At 37.6% G+C, this 15545-nt stretch overlaps 1 pseudogene; it reads left to right on the top strand.

Annotated features, from left to right (window-relative positions):
* Positions 1–14348: 14348 nt before the first annotated feature.
* LOC130860918 (olfactory receptor 8A1-like) lies at positions 14349–15301 on the top strand (annotated as a pseudogene).
* Positions 15302–15545: the final 244 nt, after the last annotated feature.

Here is a 15545-nt window from a genome sequence, read left to right as displayed (position 1 = left end):
GAGGTCACAAAAAAAGAAATTATAGGCCAATATCTCTGTTGAATATAAAGGCAAAAATCCTCAACAAACTACTAGCTAACAGAATCCAACAGCACCTTAAAAATATTATACACCATGATCAAGTGGGGTTTATCCCTGGGATGCAAGGATTCTTCAATATACACAAATCAATCAATGTGATACATCATATCAACAAACTGAAGGTTAAAAACCATATGGTAATCTCAATAGATGCAGAAAAAGCTTTTGACAAAATTCAATATCCATTTATGAGAAAAACACTCCAGAAAATGTGTATAGAAGGAAATTACCGCAACATAATAAAAGCCAAATATGAGAAACCAAAAGCCAACATCATTCTAAACGGTGAAAAACTGAAAGCATTCCCTCTAAGCACAGGAACAAAACAAGGGTGCCCACTCTCACCACTATTATTCAACATAGTTTTGGAAGTGTTAGCCACAGCAATCAGGGAAGAAAAAGAAATAAAAGGAATCCAAATTGGAAAAGAATTAGTAAAATTGTCAGTCTTTGCAGATGACATGATATTATACATAGAAAACCCTAAAGATTCTACCAGAAAACTGCTAGCACTAATCGATGAATTTAGTAAAGTCACAGGATACAAAATTAATGTGAAGAAATCTCTTACATTCTTATACACTAGCAATGAAAGAGCAGAAAGAGAAATTAAGGAAACTCTCCCATTCACCATTGCAACAAAAAGAATAAAATGCCTACAAATAAACCTGCCTAAGGAGACAAAAGACCTGCATGAAAAAAACTATAAGACACTGATGAAAGAAATCAAAGATGATACAAACTGATGGAGATACATACCTTGTTCTTGGATTGGAAGAATCAACATAGTGAAAATGACTGTTCTACCCAAAGCAATTTACAGATTCAACACAATCCCTATCAAATTACCAACACCATTTTTCACAGAACCATAACAAGAAATCTTATGATTTGTATGGAAATGCAAAAGACCCCAAATAGCCAAAGCAATCTTGAGAAGGAAAAATGGAGTTGGTGGAATTAGGCTTCTTGATGTTAAACTATACTACAAGGCCACAGTGATCAAGACAGCATGGTACTGGCACCAAAATAGAAAGGAAGACCAATGGAACAAAATAGAGAACTCAGAGGTATGGCACAGTTTGGTTCAGTAATATGCTTCTTTTTATTGATTACTAGTAATCCATTGCTTGAATATATCCACAAATTTGTTTACCTCCTTGTGGATGGACAGTTGGCTGTTTCCAGTTTGGGCTATAATAAAGAAAGCAGAGATAAGCATTCATGTAAAGGACTCTTTATGAACATACGTTTTCATTTACCTTGGATAAATATCTAGTAGTGGAATTGTTTGGTAATAGGCAAGTTTATAAGAAACTGCCAAATGATTTTACAAAGAGATGGTTTAATTCTATTTTCCAACAGCAGTGTATGAGAGGTTCACTTGTTCTACATTCTCAACAAAACTTGATAGTGTCAGGTTGTTTTTTTTTTAATGTTAACATCTCTAGTGGGTACATAGTGTTATGTCATTGTGTTTTCAATTTGCATTTACATAATGCCTAATGTTAGTGAGGAAATTTTCTCATGTGTTTCCTATTTGAAATTCTTTTTTCATGAAGTGTCTATCCAAGTTTTTGGTTCAATTTTCATGTTATTTGTCTTCTTAATTAGTGAGTTGTAAGAGCTCTTGTATGTTCTGAATACAAGTCTTTGGACATCGAATATCTTCCCCCAGTCTGTGTCTTGTCTTGTCTTTACTTTAAGAGTCCGTTTCAAAGAATATAAGTTTTTATTCTTAAATCTAGTTGTCATTTTTTTGTCTTTTATGGTGGGTACTTTTGTGCTTATTCTAAAATCTCTTAGCCTATACTAACATCATGCAAATTTTGGTTTTTCTTCTAGAAGTTTTAAAGTTTTTGCTTTTAGTCTTGGATCTATTATCTATTTTAAGTGAAAACTTTTTCATATGAAAATTATTAAACATATACAAAGTAAAGGAATAGTTTGCTAAACACCCATGTACCCAACACCCAGCAAACAATTATCAAGATTTTTGTACTTCTTTTATCATCTCTGTCTCCACCAATCAAATATAAAATATTTTAGCCATTGTATCTTCAAATATGTTTTGTTTCCTCTCTTCCTTCTGGGACTCTAACTATACAGTTATTAGACCACTTGATATTGTTCTACAGTTTATTGAGTTTGTTCATTTTTTTTCTGTGTAATTTATTTCCATAGTTTTTATTGCTCTACCATTGATCTTTTCTTCTTCAATGTATAATCTTCTATCAGTCCCATTCAATAAATTTTTATTTCATATTTTCCACCTCTAAAAGTACTGTTTCATCTTTTTTTATAACTTCCATTTTTCTTTTCATTATGTTCACATCTTCATTTAAATACTTGGGTAAATTAATAATAGCTGTTTTTAAATTCTTGCCTTAGGTTCATCAGATCTGATGTTTCTACTTTCACATATTTTATCCTGCTTTTCTTACACGTTTTCCAGCTTAGCTGAATGGATAGTAATTTTTTTTTTTTGGATAGTAATTTTTTTTTTAATTTTTTGGGGGGTATACCAAGTTCAATCATCTGTTTTTATACACATATCCCCGTATTCCCTCCCTTCCTTGACTCCCCCCGCCTCGAGTCTCCCCCACCCTCCCCGCCCCAGTCCTCTAAGGCTTCTTCCATCCTCGAGTTGGACTCCCTTTGTTATACAACAACTTCCCACTGACTATCTATTTTACAGTTGGTAGTATATATATGTCTGTGCTACTCTCTCTCTTCGTCTCAGTTTCCCCTTCGCCCCCTGCCCCCTCCCATACCTTGAGTTCTCCAGTCCATTCTCTGCATCTGCGTCCTTGTTCTTGTCACTGAGTTCATCAGTACCATTTTTAGATTCCGTATATGTGATTTAGCATGCAATATTTGTCCTTCTCTTTCTGACTTACTTCACTCTGTATGACAGATTGTAGTTCTATCCACCTCATTACATATAGCTCCATCTCATCCCTTTTTATAGCTGAGTAATATTCCATCGTGTATATATGCCACATCTTCTTTATCCATTCATTTGTTAATGGGCATTTAGGTTGCTTCCATGTCCTGGCTATTGTAAAGAGTGCTGCAATAAACATTATGGTACAAGTTTCTTTTGGGATTATGGTTTTCTTTGGGTATATGCCCAGGAGTGGGATTACTGGATCATATGGAAGTTCTATTTGTAGTTTTTTAAGGAACATCCAAAATGTTTTCCATAGTGGCTGTACCAACTTACAGTCCCACCAACAGTGCAGGAGAGTTCCCTTTTCTCCACCCCCTCTCCAACATTTGTTGTTTCCAGATTTTGTGATGATGGCCATTCTGATCGGTGTGAGGTGGCTTTGACTTGCATTTCTCTGATGATTAGTGATGTTGAGCATCCTTTCATGTGTTTGTTGGCCATCTGTATGTCTTCTTTGGAGAAATGTCTATTTAGGTCTTCCACCCATTTGTGGATTGGGTTATTTGCTTTTTTGGTATTAAGCTTCATGAGCTGCTTGTATATTTTGGAGGTTAATCCTTTGTCCGTTGTTTCATAGGCAATTATTTTTTCCCATTCTGAGGGTTGCCTTTTAGTCTTGTTTATGGTTTCTTTTGCTGTGCAAAAGCTTTTAAGTTTCATGAGGTCCCATTTGTTTATTCTTGATTTTATTTCCATGATTCTAGGAGGTGGGTCAAAAAGGATCTTGATTTGATGTATGTCATAGAGTGTTCTGCCTCTGTTTTCCTCTAGGAGTTTTATCGTGTCTGGCCTTACATGTACGTCTTTAATCCATTTGGAGTTTATTTTTGTGTGTGGTGTTAGGAAGTGTTCTAATTTCATTCTTTTACATGTTGCTGTCCAATTTTCCCAGCACCACTTATTGAAGAGGCTGTCTTTTTTCCATTGTATACTCGTGCCTCCTTTGTCAAAGATAAGGTGTCCATATGTGTTTGGGCTTACTTCTGAGTTCTCTATTCTATTCCATTGATCTTCCTTTCTATTTTTGTGCCAGTACCATACTCTCTTGATCACTATGGCCTTGTAGTATAGTTTGAAGTCAGGAAGCCTGATTCCACCAACTCCACTTTTCCTTCTCAAGATTGCTTTGGCTATTCGGGGTCTTTTGTGTTTCCATACAAATCATAAGATTTCTTGCTCTAGTTCTGTGAAAAATGCCATTGGTAATTTGATTGGGATTGCATTGAATCTGTAAATTGCTTTGGGTAGTACAGTCATTTTCACAATGTTGATTCTTCCAATCCAGGAACATGGTATGTCCCTCCATCTGTTTGTGTCGTCTTTAATTTCTTTCAGCAATGTCTTAAAGTTTTCTGCACACAGATCTTTTGCCTCCTTAGGCAAGTTTATTCCTAGGTATTTTATTCTTTTTGTTGCAATGGTGAATGGGAGAGTTTCCTTAATTTCTCTTTCTGCTCTTCCGTTGTTAATGTATAGGAATGCAAGAGATTTCTGTGCATTAATTTTGTATCCTGCTACTTTACTAAACTCATCAATTAGTGCTAGCAGTTTTCTGGTAGAGTCTTTAGGGTTTTCTATATATACTATCATGTCATCTGCAAAGAGTGACAATTTTACTTCTTCTTTTCCAATTTGGATTCCTTTAATTTCTTTTTCTTCTCTGATTGCTGTGGCTAAAACTCCTAAAGCTATGTTGAATAATAGTGGTGAGAGTGGACACCCTTGTCTTGTTCCTGTTCTTAGAGGGAATTCTTCCAGTTTTTCCCCATTGAAAACGATGTTGGCTTTTGGTTTTTCATATATGGCTTTTATTATGTTGAGGTAATTTCCTTCTATGCCCATTTTCTGGAGAGCTTTTATCATAAATGGATGTTGAACTTTGTCAAAAGCTTTTTCTGCATCTATTGAAATGATTATATGGTTTTTATCCTTCAATTTGTTGATATGATGTATCACGTTGATTGAATTGCGTATATTGAAGAATCCTTGCATCCCAGGGATAAACCCCACTTGATCATGGTGTATGATCTTTTTAATGTGCTGTTGGAGTCTGTTAGCTAGTATTTTGTTGAGGATTTTTGCATCTATATTCATCAGTGATATTGGTCTGTAGTTTTCTTTTTTTTGTGACATCTTTGCCTGGTTTTGGTATCAGGGTGATGGTAGCCTCATAGAATGAGTTTGGGAGTGCTCCGCCTTCTGCAATATTTTGGAAAAGTTTGAGAAGGATAGGTGTTAGCTCTTCTCGAAATGTTTGATAGAATTCACCCGTGAACCCATCTGGTTCTGCGCTTTTGTGTGTTGGGAGATTTTTAATCACTGCCTCAATATCCGTACTTGTGATTGGTCTGTTCATGGTTTCTATTTCTTCCTGGTTCAGTCTTGGAAGATTGTATTTTTCTAAGAATTTATCCATTTCTTCCAGGTTATCCAATTGATTGGCATATAGTTGCTTGTAGTAGTCTCTCATGATGTTTTGTATTTCTGAGGTGTCCGTTGTTACTTCTCCTTTTTCATTTCTAATTCTGTTGATTTGCATCTTCTCCCTTTTTTTCTTGATGAGTCTGGCTAATGGTTTATCAATTTTGTTAATCTTCTCAAAGAACCAGCTTTCATTTTTATTAATTTTTGCTATTGTTTCCTTCCCTTCTTTTTCATTTATTTCTGCTCTGATCTTTATGATTTCTTTCCTACTGCTCACTTTGGGGTTTCTTTGCTCTTCTTTCTCTAGTTGTTTTAAGGGGAAAGGCTAGGTTGTTTATTCGATAATTTTCTTGTTTCTTAAGGTAGGACTGTATTGCTATAAACTTCCCTCTTAGACCTGCTTTTGCTGCATCCCATAGGTTTTGGGTTGTTGTGTTTTCGTTGTCATTTGTTTCTAGATATTTTTTGATTTCCTCTTTGATTTCTTTAGTGATTCCTTGGTTGTTTAAGAGTGAATTGTTTAGCCTCCATGTGTTTGTATTTTTTGCAGTTTTTTTCCTGTAATTGATATCTAGTCTCATGGCGTTGTGGTCTGAGAAGATGCTTGATATGATTTCAATTTTCTTGAATTTGCTGAGGTTTGATTTGTGACCCAAGATGTGATCTATCCTGGAAAATGTTCCGTGTGCCCTTGAGAAGAAAGTGTATTCTGTCGTTTTTGGATGGACTGTCCTATAAATACCAATTAAGTCGAGATGGTCTAATGTGTCATTTAAAGCTTGTGTGTCTTTATTTATTTTCTGTTTGGATGATCTGTCCACTGCTGTAAGTGGGGTGTTCAAGTCTCTTACTATTATTGTGCTACTGTGGATGTCCCCTTTTATAGCTGTTAGCATTTGCCTTATGTATTGAGGTGCTCCTATATTGGGGGCATAGATGTTTACCATTGTGATATGTTCTTCTTGAATGGATCCCTTGATCATTATGTAGTGTCCTTCCTTGTCTCTTGTAATAGTCTTTACTTTCAAATCTAATGTGTCTGATATGAGTATTGCTACTCCAGCTTTCTTTTGACTTCCATTTGCATGGAATATCTTTTTCCATCCCTTTACTTTCAGTCTATATGTATCCCTTGGTCTGGAGTGGGTTTCTTGTAGGCAGCATATAGAAGGGTCTTGTTTTTGTATCCATTCAGCCAGTCTGTGTCTTTTGGTTGGAGCATTTAATCCATTTACATTTAAAGTGATTATTGACATGTGTGTTCCAATTACCATTTTCTGAATTGTTTTGGGTTTGTATTTGTAGATGTTTTCCTTTTCTTGTGTTTCCTACTTAGAGAAGTTCCTTTAGCACTTGTTGTAAGGCTGGTTTGGTGGTGCTGAATTCTCTTAAGTTTTGCTTGTCTATAAAGCTTTTGATTTCTCCCTCAAATCTGAATGAGATTCTTGCTGGGTAGAGTATTCTTGGCTGTAGGTTTCTCTCTTTCAGGACTTTCAGTATATCCTGCCATTCCCTTCTGGCCTGCAGAGTTTCTGTACAGAGGTCAGCTGTTATCCATATGGGTTTTCCCTTATATGTTGTTTGTTGCTTTTCTCTTGCTGCTTTTAATATTTTTTCTTTGTGTTTAATTGTCATTAGTTTGATTAATATGTGTCTTGGTGTATTTCTCCTTGGGTTTATTCTGTATGGGACTCTCTGTGCTTCTTGGACTTGGTTAATTCTTTCCTTTCCCATGTTGGGGAAGTTTTCCACTATAGCCTCTTCAAATATTTTCTCAGACCCTTTCTTTTTTTCTTCTTCTTCTGGGATGCCTATAATTCAAATGTTGGTACGCTTAATGTTATCACTGAGGTCTCTGAGACTGTCTTCTATTCTTTTTATTCTTTTTTCTTTTTCCTGCTCTGTGGCATTTATTTCCCCCATTCTATCTTCCAACTCACTTATTCGTTCTTCCGCCTCAGTCATTCTGCTGGTTAGAGCATCTAGAGTATTTTTAATTTCAGTTATTTTGTTATCCATTGCTGTTTGTTTTTCTGAGTTCTTATGAACTGTTTCTTGTACTTTCTCTATTTTGTTATCGAGATTTTGTATCATTTTTACTATCATTACTCTAAATTCTTTTTCAGGCATTTTTCCTATTTCCTCCTCATTTATTTGGTCTTGTGAGTTTTTTTCCTGCTCCTTTGCCTGCATGGTGTTTCTTTGTTTCCTCATGGTTGTCCAAACTTTTGGGGTTGCTTGTCCTGGCGATAGAGGTGTTTATAGAAGACTGTCCAAGCCTCAGACTAATGTCCAAGTATTGGATTAAACAAATATTAAGTCTAGGAAACACATACATGTATAAGACAGACAATTACTGAATCCATTAGGACATAAGGCTCTAGAAAGACCTGACAGAACCCCAGTGTGCTATCAGATATTCAAAGAGAAACCCAACAGAAATTGACAACTGAAACAGAACAAATCAGAGACAAAAGCAAAAGCAAACAAACAAATAACACCTTACACATACAAACATTAATCCAGGGAGATTTTGTAAGCTAGGATCAAATATAGAAAAAAGCCAGAGTACCACCAGAGAGAATGGAGATTCTCAGAATGTAATTAGACAACTGTACTAAGAACTAAGATAAAGACAAAAGCCTAATATTAAATACCAAGGCAGTGCATCATCTGGAGAATAGAGCAAGGAGTCTGAGCAGACCAACAGTGTTGCTTATAAGTATGTTAAGATAAAATAAACTTAAAAAGGCTGGAAGAAAGGGGAACAGAAGAGCGTAATGTGGTTGGAAATATGCAAATAAAAAGAAAGGAATGGAAATGTATAAAAGATAGGGATGAAAGGAAAGTATGAGAGATATATTGTCCATACTACCAAAAACTTAGCTAGATATAGAAGTATATAAAAAGGCAAAAAAAAAAAAAAGAATAAAAATATCATTAAAAAATTGTTATAAAACTTGTAGATCCCTTGGGGCTAAGATCGTATTTAATAAAGAAAAAGAAAAAGAGAGAGAGAGAAAAAGAAAAAAAAAAATCCAGAACTGATCCCAGAATGGACCAGCTCAATAGGTATTGATACTACTCTTTCTGTTTCCTTAGCGTCTCAGCTGTAAGTGTCCTTCTCCTTGCCTTGGGTTTTTTTGCATTATTCTGTGACCAGCAGAGGTTCCTTTATTGTTCATCTGTAAGCGTCAGTGTGTGGGGAGGGAGAGGGTACAATAGTGGCTCCTTCTCCTGGGAGTGAGTGAGCAGTGGCGCACTGTTGTTTCAGTCGGGCTTGGAGGTGCCTGTTGCAGAGGGACGCTGGTGGCTCAGGTGTAAACAGAAAGTCTTAGAGTTGGGCCTCTCTCGGGGTTTTTTTTTTTTTGTTGCTGTTGTTGTTTCCTTTTTTTCTCTTGGCAGCCTCCCTGCTGCTGGCATTGCAAGGGGTTTTAATCTAGCCCCGCCCGAGTGCCTGACGGTGCTTGTTATCCCTGAGCGCCTTAGTTGGCCCGCAGGGCGTCTCTCCACTGCCTGTTGCAGAGGCCCCGAAAGAGAGAGAGAGGCTATGCGCGCGACTCCTCCCTCCCCCCCCCCCCCAGCCCGTGAGCCTGCAGCCTCCAGCCGCCATCATGGCCGGGCAGCTCTCAGGGACTGGCACTCCTCTCCGTGGACCTCCTCCCTCCTGTCCTCTCGGTCCGTCACCCTACCGGCAACAATTTTTCTCACCCTGAACCAGCTCTCCGGTTCCCACGCTCCCGCTCCCGGACCCTCAGTTCAGCCGTGGATTGATGTCTCGGTCTGGGAATGCTGAGCTACGCTGCGGACCCTGCGTATGTTTCTGACTCCCTCCCGTCTGCCACAGCTCCGCCGCTTCACCCTCTTTGAGCTGTCGTAGATGCCTCCCTACTGGCTATGTCGGGCTCCCCGCGGTCCTTTCTGGTGTCCAAGGCCATCTGCTGGTGTTCAGCTGGTTCTCTGTGGGAATTACTGCATCCTTCCATGCACTCCCAATGCATCTGTGGAGAGGGATGCACTCTACGTCCCTCTACTTCACCGCCATCTTTTCTCCCCTGGATAGTAATTTTTGATAAGATGCTGGACATTTGTCCACTGTCTTAATTGTTTTTTGTTTCTTTAAAATGTCTTAAAGTTTACTTTGGCAGCCAGTTAAACTACTTGTAGATTGCCTTGATGTTTTTGAGGCTCTATCTAGGTTTTATTAGCACACATCGGGTATAACTTTTATTCTAGAACTAATTTAGCACTAATGTTAAGATGGAAACATTCTTGGCTTTCTAGGGAATGCTACAGGTAGTCAAGGAAATCTCCTTACTGGCTGGTTGGAACACAAACATCCCACAGTCCTGTGTAGCTCTGATAACCAATTATTTAGCTTAAAATTTCCAGGTATTTATTCTTTGCCCAGCTTCATGGAGTTGTATATTAGAAACACATAGCCTAGACAAAGCTCAGACAAAGACACAAGGAGGCCTATATGAAGATTTCTGGAGTTCTTTCTCTGTGGCTTCAATATGCTTCATTACCCATTCCAGCTGCCTCAGGCTTCCAAAACTCTGGTATGTTTCTTCTTAACTTACAAAAAAATTCTGTGCTCTGCTAGCATGTACTTTCTTTGGGCCATGATCTAGAAAGTGTCTCCAGACAAGGAGTCAGGTTGAATATAGGGCTCATCTCATTTATTCCTCTTTTGTCTTAGGTCATAATTCAGCATCATTTGTAGTCCAGTATTTGAGAACAATTATTTTATATGTTTTGTTCAGTTTTTAATTGCATATGGTGGATGGCTTATAGAAAGAACATAATACAGTACATAGCACATGCCCACAAATGAATGAATACTAGTACATTCTATCAAAATGAACAAAAACACATTTTGAAAATGATACAAGGTATGAAAGAGCAACAAAATTCAGAATTAGAAAAACTCAATAATTACACAACTCAGGAAATTAATAGAAATAAAAGAAAAAATAATTTAGGAAATTAAACTGGATTAGAAGTAATAGAAGAGCAAATAAAAACAACAGATAATACTTTAGGAGAAATCGAAGGTCAAAAAAGGGGGTGAGAAGAAAAAGAAATGAAGAAATGTATAGGAAGTAACAAATGTAGATACCAGACAAAGAAGATCGAATTTATGGTAAGTAGGAGTCACAAAGGAGAAAACCAAAGCAAGGACAGAGCAAACAATAAAAACTACAATTCAAGGAACTTTTCCCAGTGTTAAATAGAGATAGACATAGATATAAATATAGATATTTGAAGTGACATGTTGAAAAGAAACATCACACCTAAGAAAACTGCTGAAGAATGAATACCAAAACATATCCTCATAAAATTATTGAGAACCATGTAGTACAAATTTTTGAGTTCTTTTTGAAAGACCTAGAAACAGTAACTAACCCAGAAACAATGAGCCCCTATAGAACTTGAGTTTAGGCCTTGAAACACCATTTCGCCACTAAAGGAAAACAACTCAAAGACATGGTGGATTTCTGGTCTGAAGAATGGAATATGTGAGAGGAGCTCAGAACACTTTGTCATATCATATAGTAATTAATGTTAGAAACTAAATAGCACTGTGTCCAAAGGACTCAGACATACTGAAGAGAATTCCACAGGCCAAAGAGAGAAAATTTTGAACAACAAAAGGACAATAATTGCAATGTACTGAAAAACACAAAATTGCATGTTTTAAAGACCCTTTAAACATTTTAAGCCTAGTTCATTATGTCTAATAGTGAATAACCAATAATGGGTAACAACCATAATGGTACTGACTCATGATGGTGTTGATGGTAATGACCCAGGTGATGATGGTGATGATGATGATGGGGGTTTGGGGCGTAAAATATTTGAATGGAGGGATTAGACTATAGTTTCTCAATCAGGAAGTTGATTCCCCCAATAAAAGGAAAATTAACACACCTGGGACACACACACACACACACACACACACACACACACACACAAAAGGCATGATTCCCAGCACAGGTGTAAACCAAGACTCTAATTGCTCTTTTTCTAAGGACTCCAGTCTGCATCCCAGGAGAATTTTTACCCATATATCTACATCTATAAACAGACCTCCAAGTCTCCCAATCTAAGTGACCCTATTTCATTACTATGCTAGCCCCTTTGAGTAAATTTAGGACTACATATAAGTCTGTTCGATCTTCTCATTTCTGAGATTTATTTCCTGATTGTTGAAACTGAGGTATACCCTAAAATTTCCAGGAGACTATTTTCCATTTTTTGTCAGCACAGGTATTTAATTACAGTTTAAAGCAATCATATGAGAAAAACGTTTCTTCCATGAACTCCTGTTTCTAATGTAGGCTATTTGCAACCATTATGTTTACCTTCATCTCTAAGTGTTTTTTCTTTGTGTGCTGTGTTCTGAGCCTCTGAAGGTCTGGTAGAACTGGGGGAAATAATTGTAGTGACTGATATCAAATATGGGGTCATGTTTTCCTATTTTATATTATTAGACGTTTATTGGAGTCAATAATTAAGTCAGTGCTGCCCAGGATTTTCCCACGTGCACACACTGAATGGTGTTCACTCTGTACTGCTCTGTAAAGCACTTCAATTTTTGATAATGATATATTCTACGTGAATTTTCTATGTTTCTTATTGTTTCAAGAGGTGGAAATTAAGTGGAAGGGCTATGTAAGATATTTTTAATATAGTGCTGCTACCTATAAGAAATATTTCTTTTTGTAATTAATGTAAATAATAATCAAAAGCCTTAGCTACCTCTGAGAGTAGTTATTATGAAGTTAATAATTTGTGTCAATAATTTAACATGTAAAAATTACAAATGCAATGCAGATTTTCTTGTCTTCATGCCAAATCCTAAGGATTTAAAGATACGTACACCAAGAAAAAGAAATAAAATGAGTGCCAGAGTTACCATTGTATAGGAATCAAGTGACACAATCTATTTTAAAATGCTACAGATAAAAAAAAGCAGATTACAAAATGTTTTTTTAATATTTTTATTCTTATACACATGAAGGACATATATCCATGGAAAAAAATGTAAAAGGATATTCTAGACTGTTAGTCTTCAAGGAACAAGAAAATGGTATTATATTTTTGCTAATTTGTATTTCTGATTTTCTACAATGCACTTATGCTGCATTGGTAACTTTTCTTTAATTGCATATGAAATTGGCAATAAAATCTATCCTCTATGTCCAAAAATTCAATAAAGTTCACTAATTAATAATAAAGCGCCACACACAAGATAACCTAGTTTAGTGGAAGCATAACGACTGGTGGACAGAAATCCTGAGGTTTAGGCCCAATTCTGTGTCTGACTAGTTTTATGCTTTCGGTTAACTTATTTAACTTTTAGAGCTTCTGTTTCCTAGAGAATAAGAAAATAATACAGCATTCCTCTTTTTTAAATCCTACGCACAATCTAAGGCATAAAGTATAAAGCACATTCAACCACAACATTTCTTAGAGCTGTAGGTGTGCAGATTTGTAAGGCTACATATTTGGGTCAAGGGAAGAAGCTCATGATCAGAAGAAAGCACTTTCAGTTCCAGATACTTGATAATTAGGAAGCTTCAGGAAAGTCACTTAGTGTCTGGCACTTCAGTTTTCTCAATATGAACACAGTAATAAAAATTATGCTCTCAACACATTTATCTTCATACATAAAACTTTTAGGAGGAGTTAATGAGGTTGACATTTGAAGAGCATTATACAAAGGTTAGTAATTATATAAATGAGCAATTAAAATAGTGCAAATTTAGGGTTTTAGCTTAAGAAACACATGTCAGAGAAGGAATAGGTATCATATCCAGCAATGATGATCCACGTGTCCTAGAGCCATGTCTACAATTTTGGTACTTTGTCATTATGGAGATAATGATTCGATATTATGATCTGAAAATGAAAACAACAGCAATAGTAAAAATATCTATTCAGCACTTTCTCTGGACTATACTAGGTGCCAGGGCCCAGGCTTCACCACAGATGAATTAATCAGAAGCTTTCTGGGTGGAACACAGACACCAATACTTTTTAAATGCTCCAAGTGGTTATAATATACAAGCAATGGTGAGAATCACAGCCTTAGGGCCTGAAGTCCAGTAAAAAACTAAGAACAAATTCCAGACACCTAATAGCAACTCACATTTTTATAGGAAATGACGTCTTGAAAAAAAATTCTAATTACGCATAATCCCATATTATTTTTACAACTACCTTTGAAATTGGTAGTACTATTTTCTCCATCATTCAGATACAGATATTGACATGTAACCCAATGATACCGTCGTATCACCCTGACACCGCATCAATTTGATGTAAGATGTTCACATTTAGTTAATATTTAGGACTTGTACAGACAACAGGGAAATTTCATTTCTGAAGCAAAATATATCTCCAACTACAAAATATGAAGTACACTGCTTATCACCTATAGGACTGAGGTTCTGCATCAGCATCACCTCGAGACAAGAGGAAACACAGGTTGCTGGGCCCCATCCCCGCAGTTTCTGAGGTGCTGGGTCTGGGCTGAGGCCTGAGAATTTACATCTCTAGTGACATCAAGTCATGCCAATGGTGCTGGTCTAGGGACTACAGTATAAGAACCACTGCTCTAGGATACTTGAGAAATACAAAAGTGATTAAAGTTTCAGATCTTGCCCCCTTTTGCTTGCCTCTCCATGATCTTTGAAACACACAGGGTCTCGTCTTCCTCCGAAAACAAACAGCAGGATGAGGCATAATTCATAAAGAAGGATACCAGTATTGCTCAGCTGACCCCAGATCCTCAAACTAGCTTCACCCAGCAGTGCAGATGCAGCCTTTTCATGGACTTCTTCTCTCCCATCCAGGGGAGAGAAGGGGCCCCAACCAGAGGAGAATGGCTGGAGAAAATCACTCTACGGGGACAGAGTTCATTCTTGGAGGTTTAACAAATCGGCAGAGCTCCAGCTCCCTCTCTACCTCCTCTTCCTTGGGATCTACCCTCTCTTGGTCACCATGATAGGGAACCTGGGCATGATAACATTGATTTGTCTGAACACTCAGCTTCACACCCCCATGTACTACTTCCTCATCAACCTATCTCTTGTGGATCTCTGCTACTCCTCTGTCATTACCCCTAAGATGCTGGTGAACTTTGTGACAGAGAAGAACATCATCTCCTATGCAAGGTGCAAGTCCCAGCTGTACTTCTTCCTGGTGTTTGTTGTTGCTGAGTGTTACACGTTCACAGTGATGGCCTATGACCGCTATATTGCCATCTGCAGACCTTTGCTTTACAACATCATCCTGTCACATCAAGTGTGCTCTCTGCTGGTAATTGGGGTCTATACTATGGGCCTCTGGTTCAACCATAGAGACTGGCCTCATGTTGAAGCTGCCCTACTGTGACACCCCTCATCAGTCATTACTTCTGTGACATCATCACCCTCATGAAGCTCTCTTGCTCTAGCACCTATCATATTGAGATGACAGTCTTTTTTTTGGTTGGATTCAACATCATAGTCATCAATCAGTTTAACAATCCTTGTTTCCTATACCTTCATCCTGTCCAGCATCCTCTGCATCAGCACCACAGAGGGAAGGTCCAAAGCCTTCAGCACCTGCAGCTCCCACCTTGCTGCAGTGGGGATGTTCTATGGAACAACCGCGTTCATGTACTTGAAACCCTCCACGGCCAATTCCCTGGCCCAGGAGAACGTAGCCTCCATGTTCTACACCACAGTGATCCCCATTCTGAACCCCCTCATCTACAGCTTGAGGAATAAGGAGGTAAAGGCTGCCATGCAGAAAACTCTGAGGGGAAAATTGTCTTGCTGCAAATGTTAATCTTTCTCAAGTTTAAAAACAAGTTGTTATGAATACCAGAGGGAAGCCCTCTGAATTCTCACCCACCCGTGATGGGAAACAATCCCGTCCCTGTGTGGCTGAGTGACCACCTCCTTCTTCTTCCTCCTGCCCTCTCTCTCCTCTCATTTCTATTTGAAACCAACTGATATTAAGTTCATGTTTTCTCTCATTGGGAAACATTTTCTCTATCCTGAGCCCTTAGGTAAACTCTACTATCTTAATT

The sequence above is a fragment of the Hippopotamus amphibius genome, chromosome 9 (genome assembly GCF_030028045.1).
Source record: "Hippopotamus amphibius kiboko isolate mHipAmp2 chromosome 9, mHipAmp2.hap2, whole genome shotgun sequence".
Lineage (NCBI taxonomy): Eukaryota > Metazoa > Chordata > Mammalia > Artiodactyla > Hippopotamidae > Hippopotamus > Hippopotamus amphibius.
This window is presented reverse-complemented; position numbering and strand designations above follow the sequence as displayed.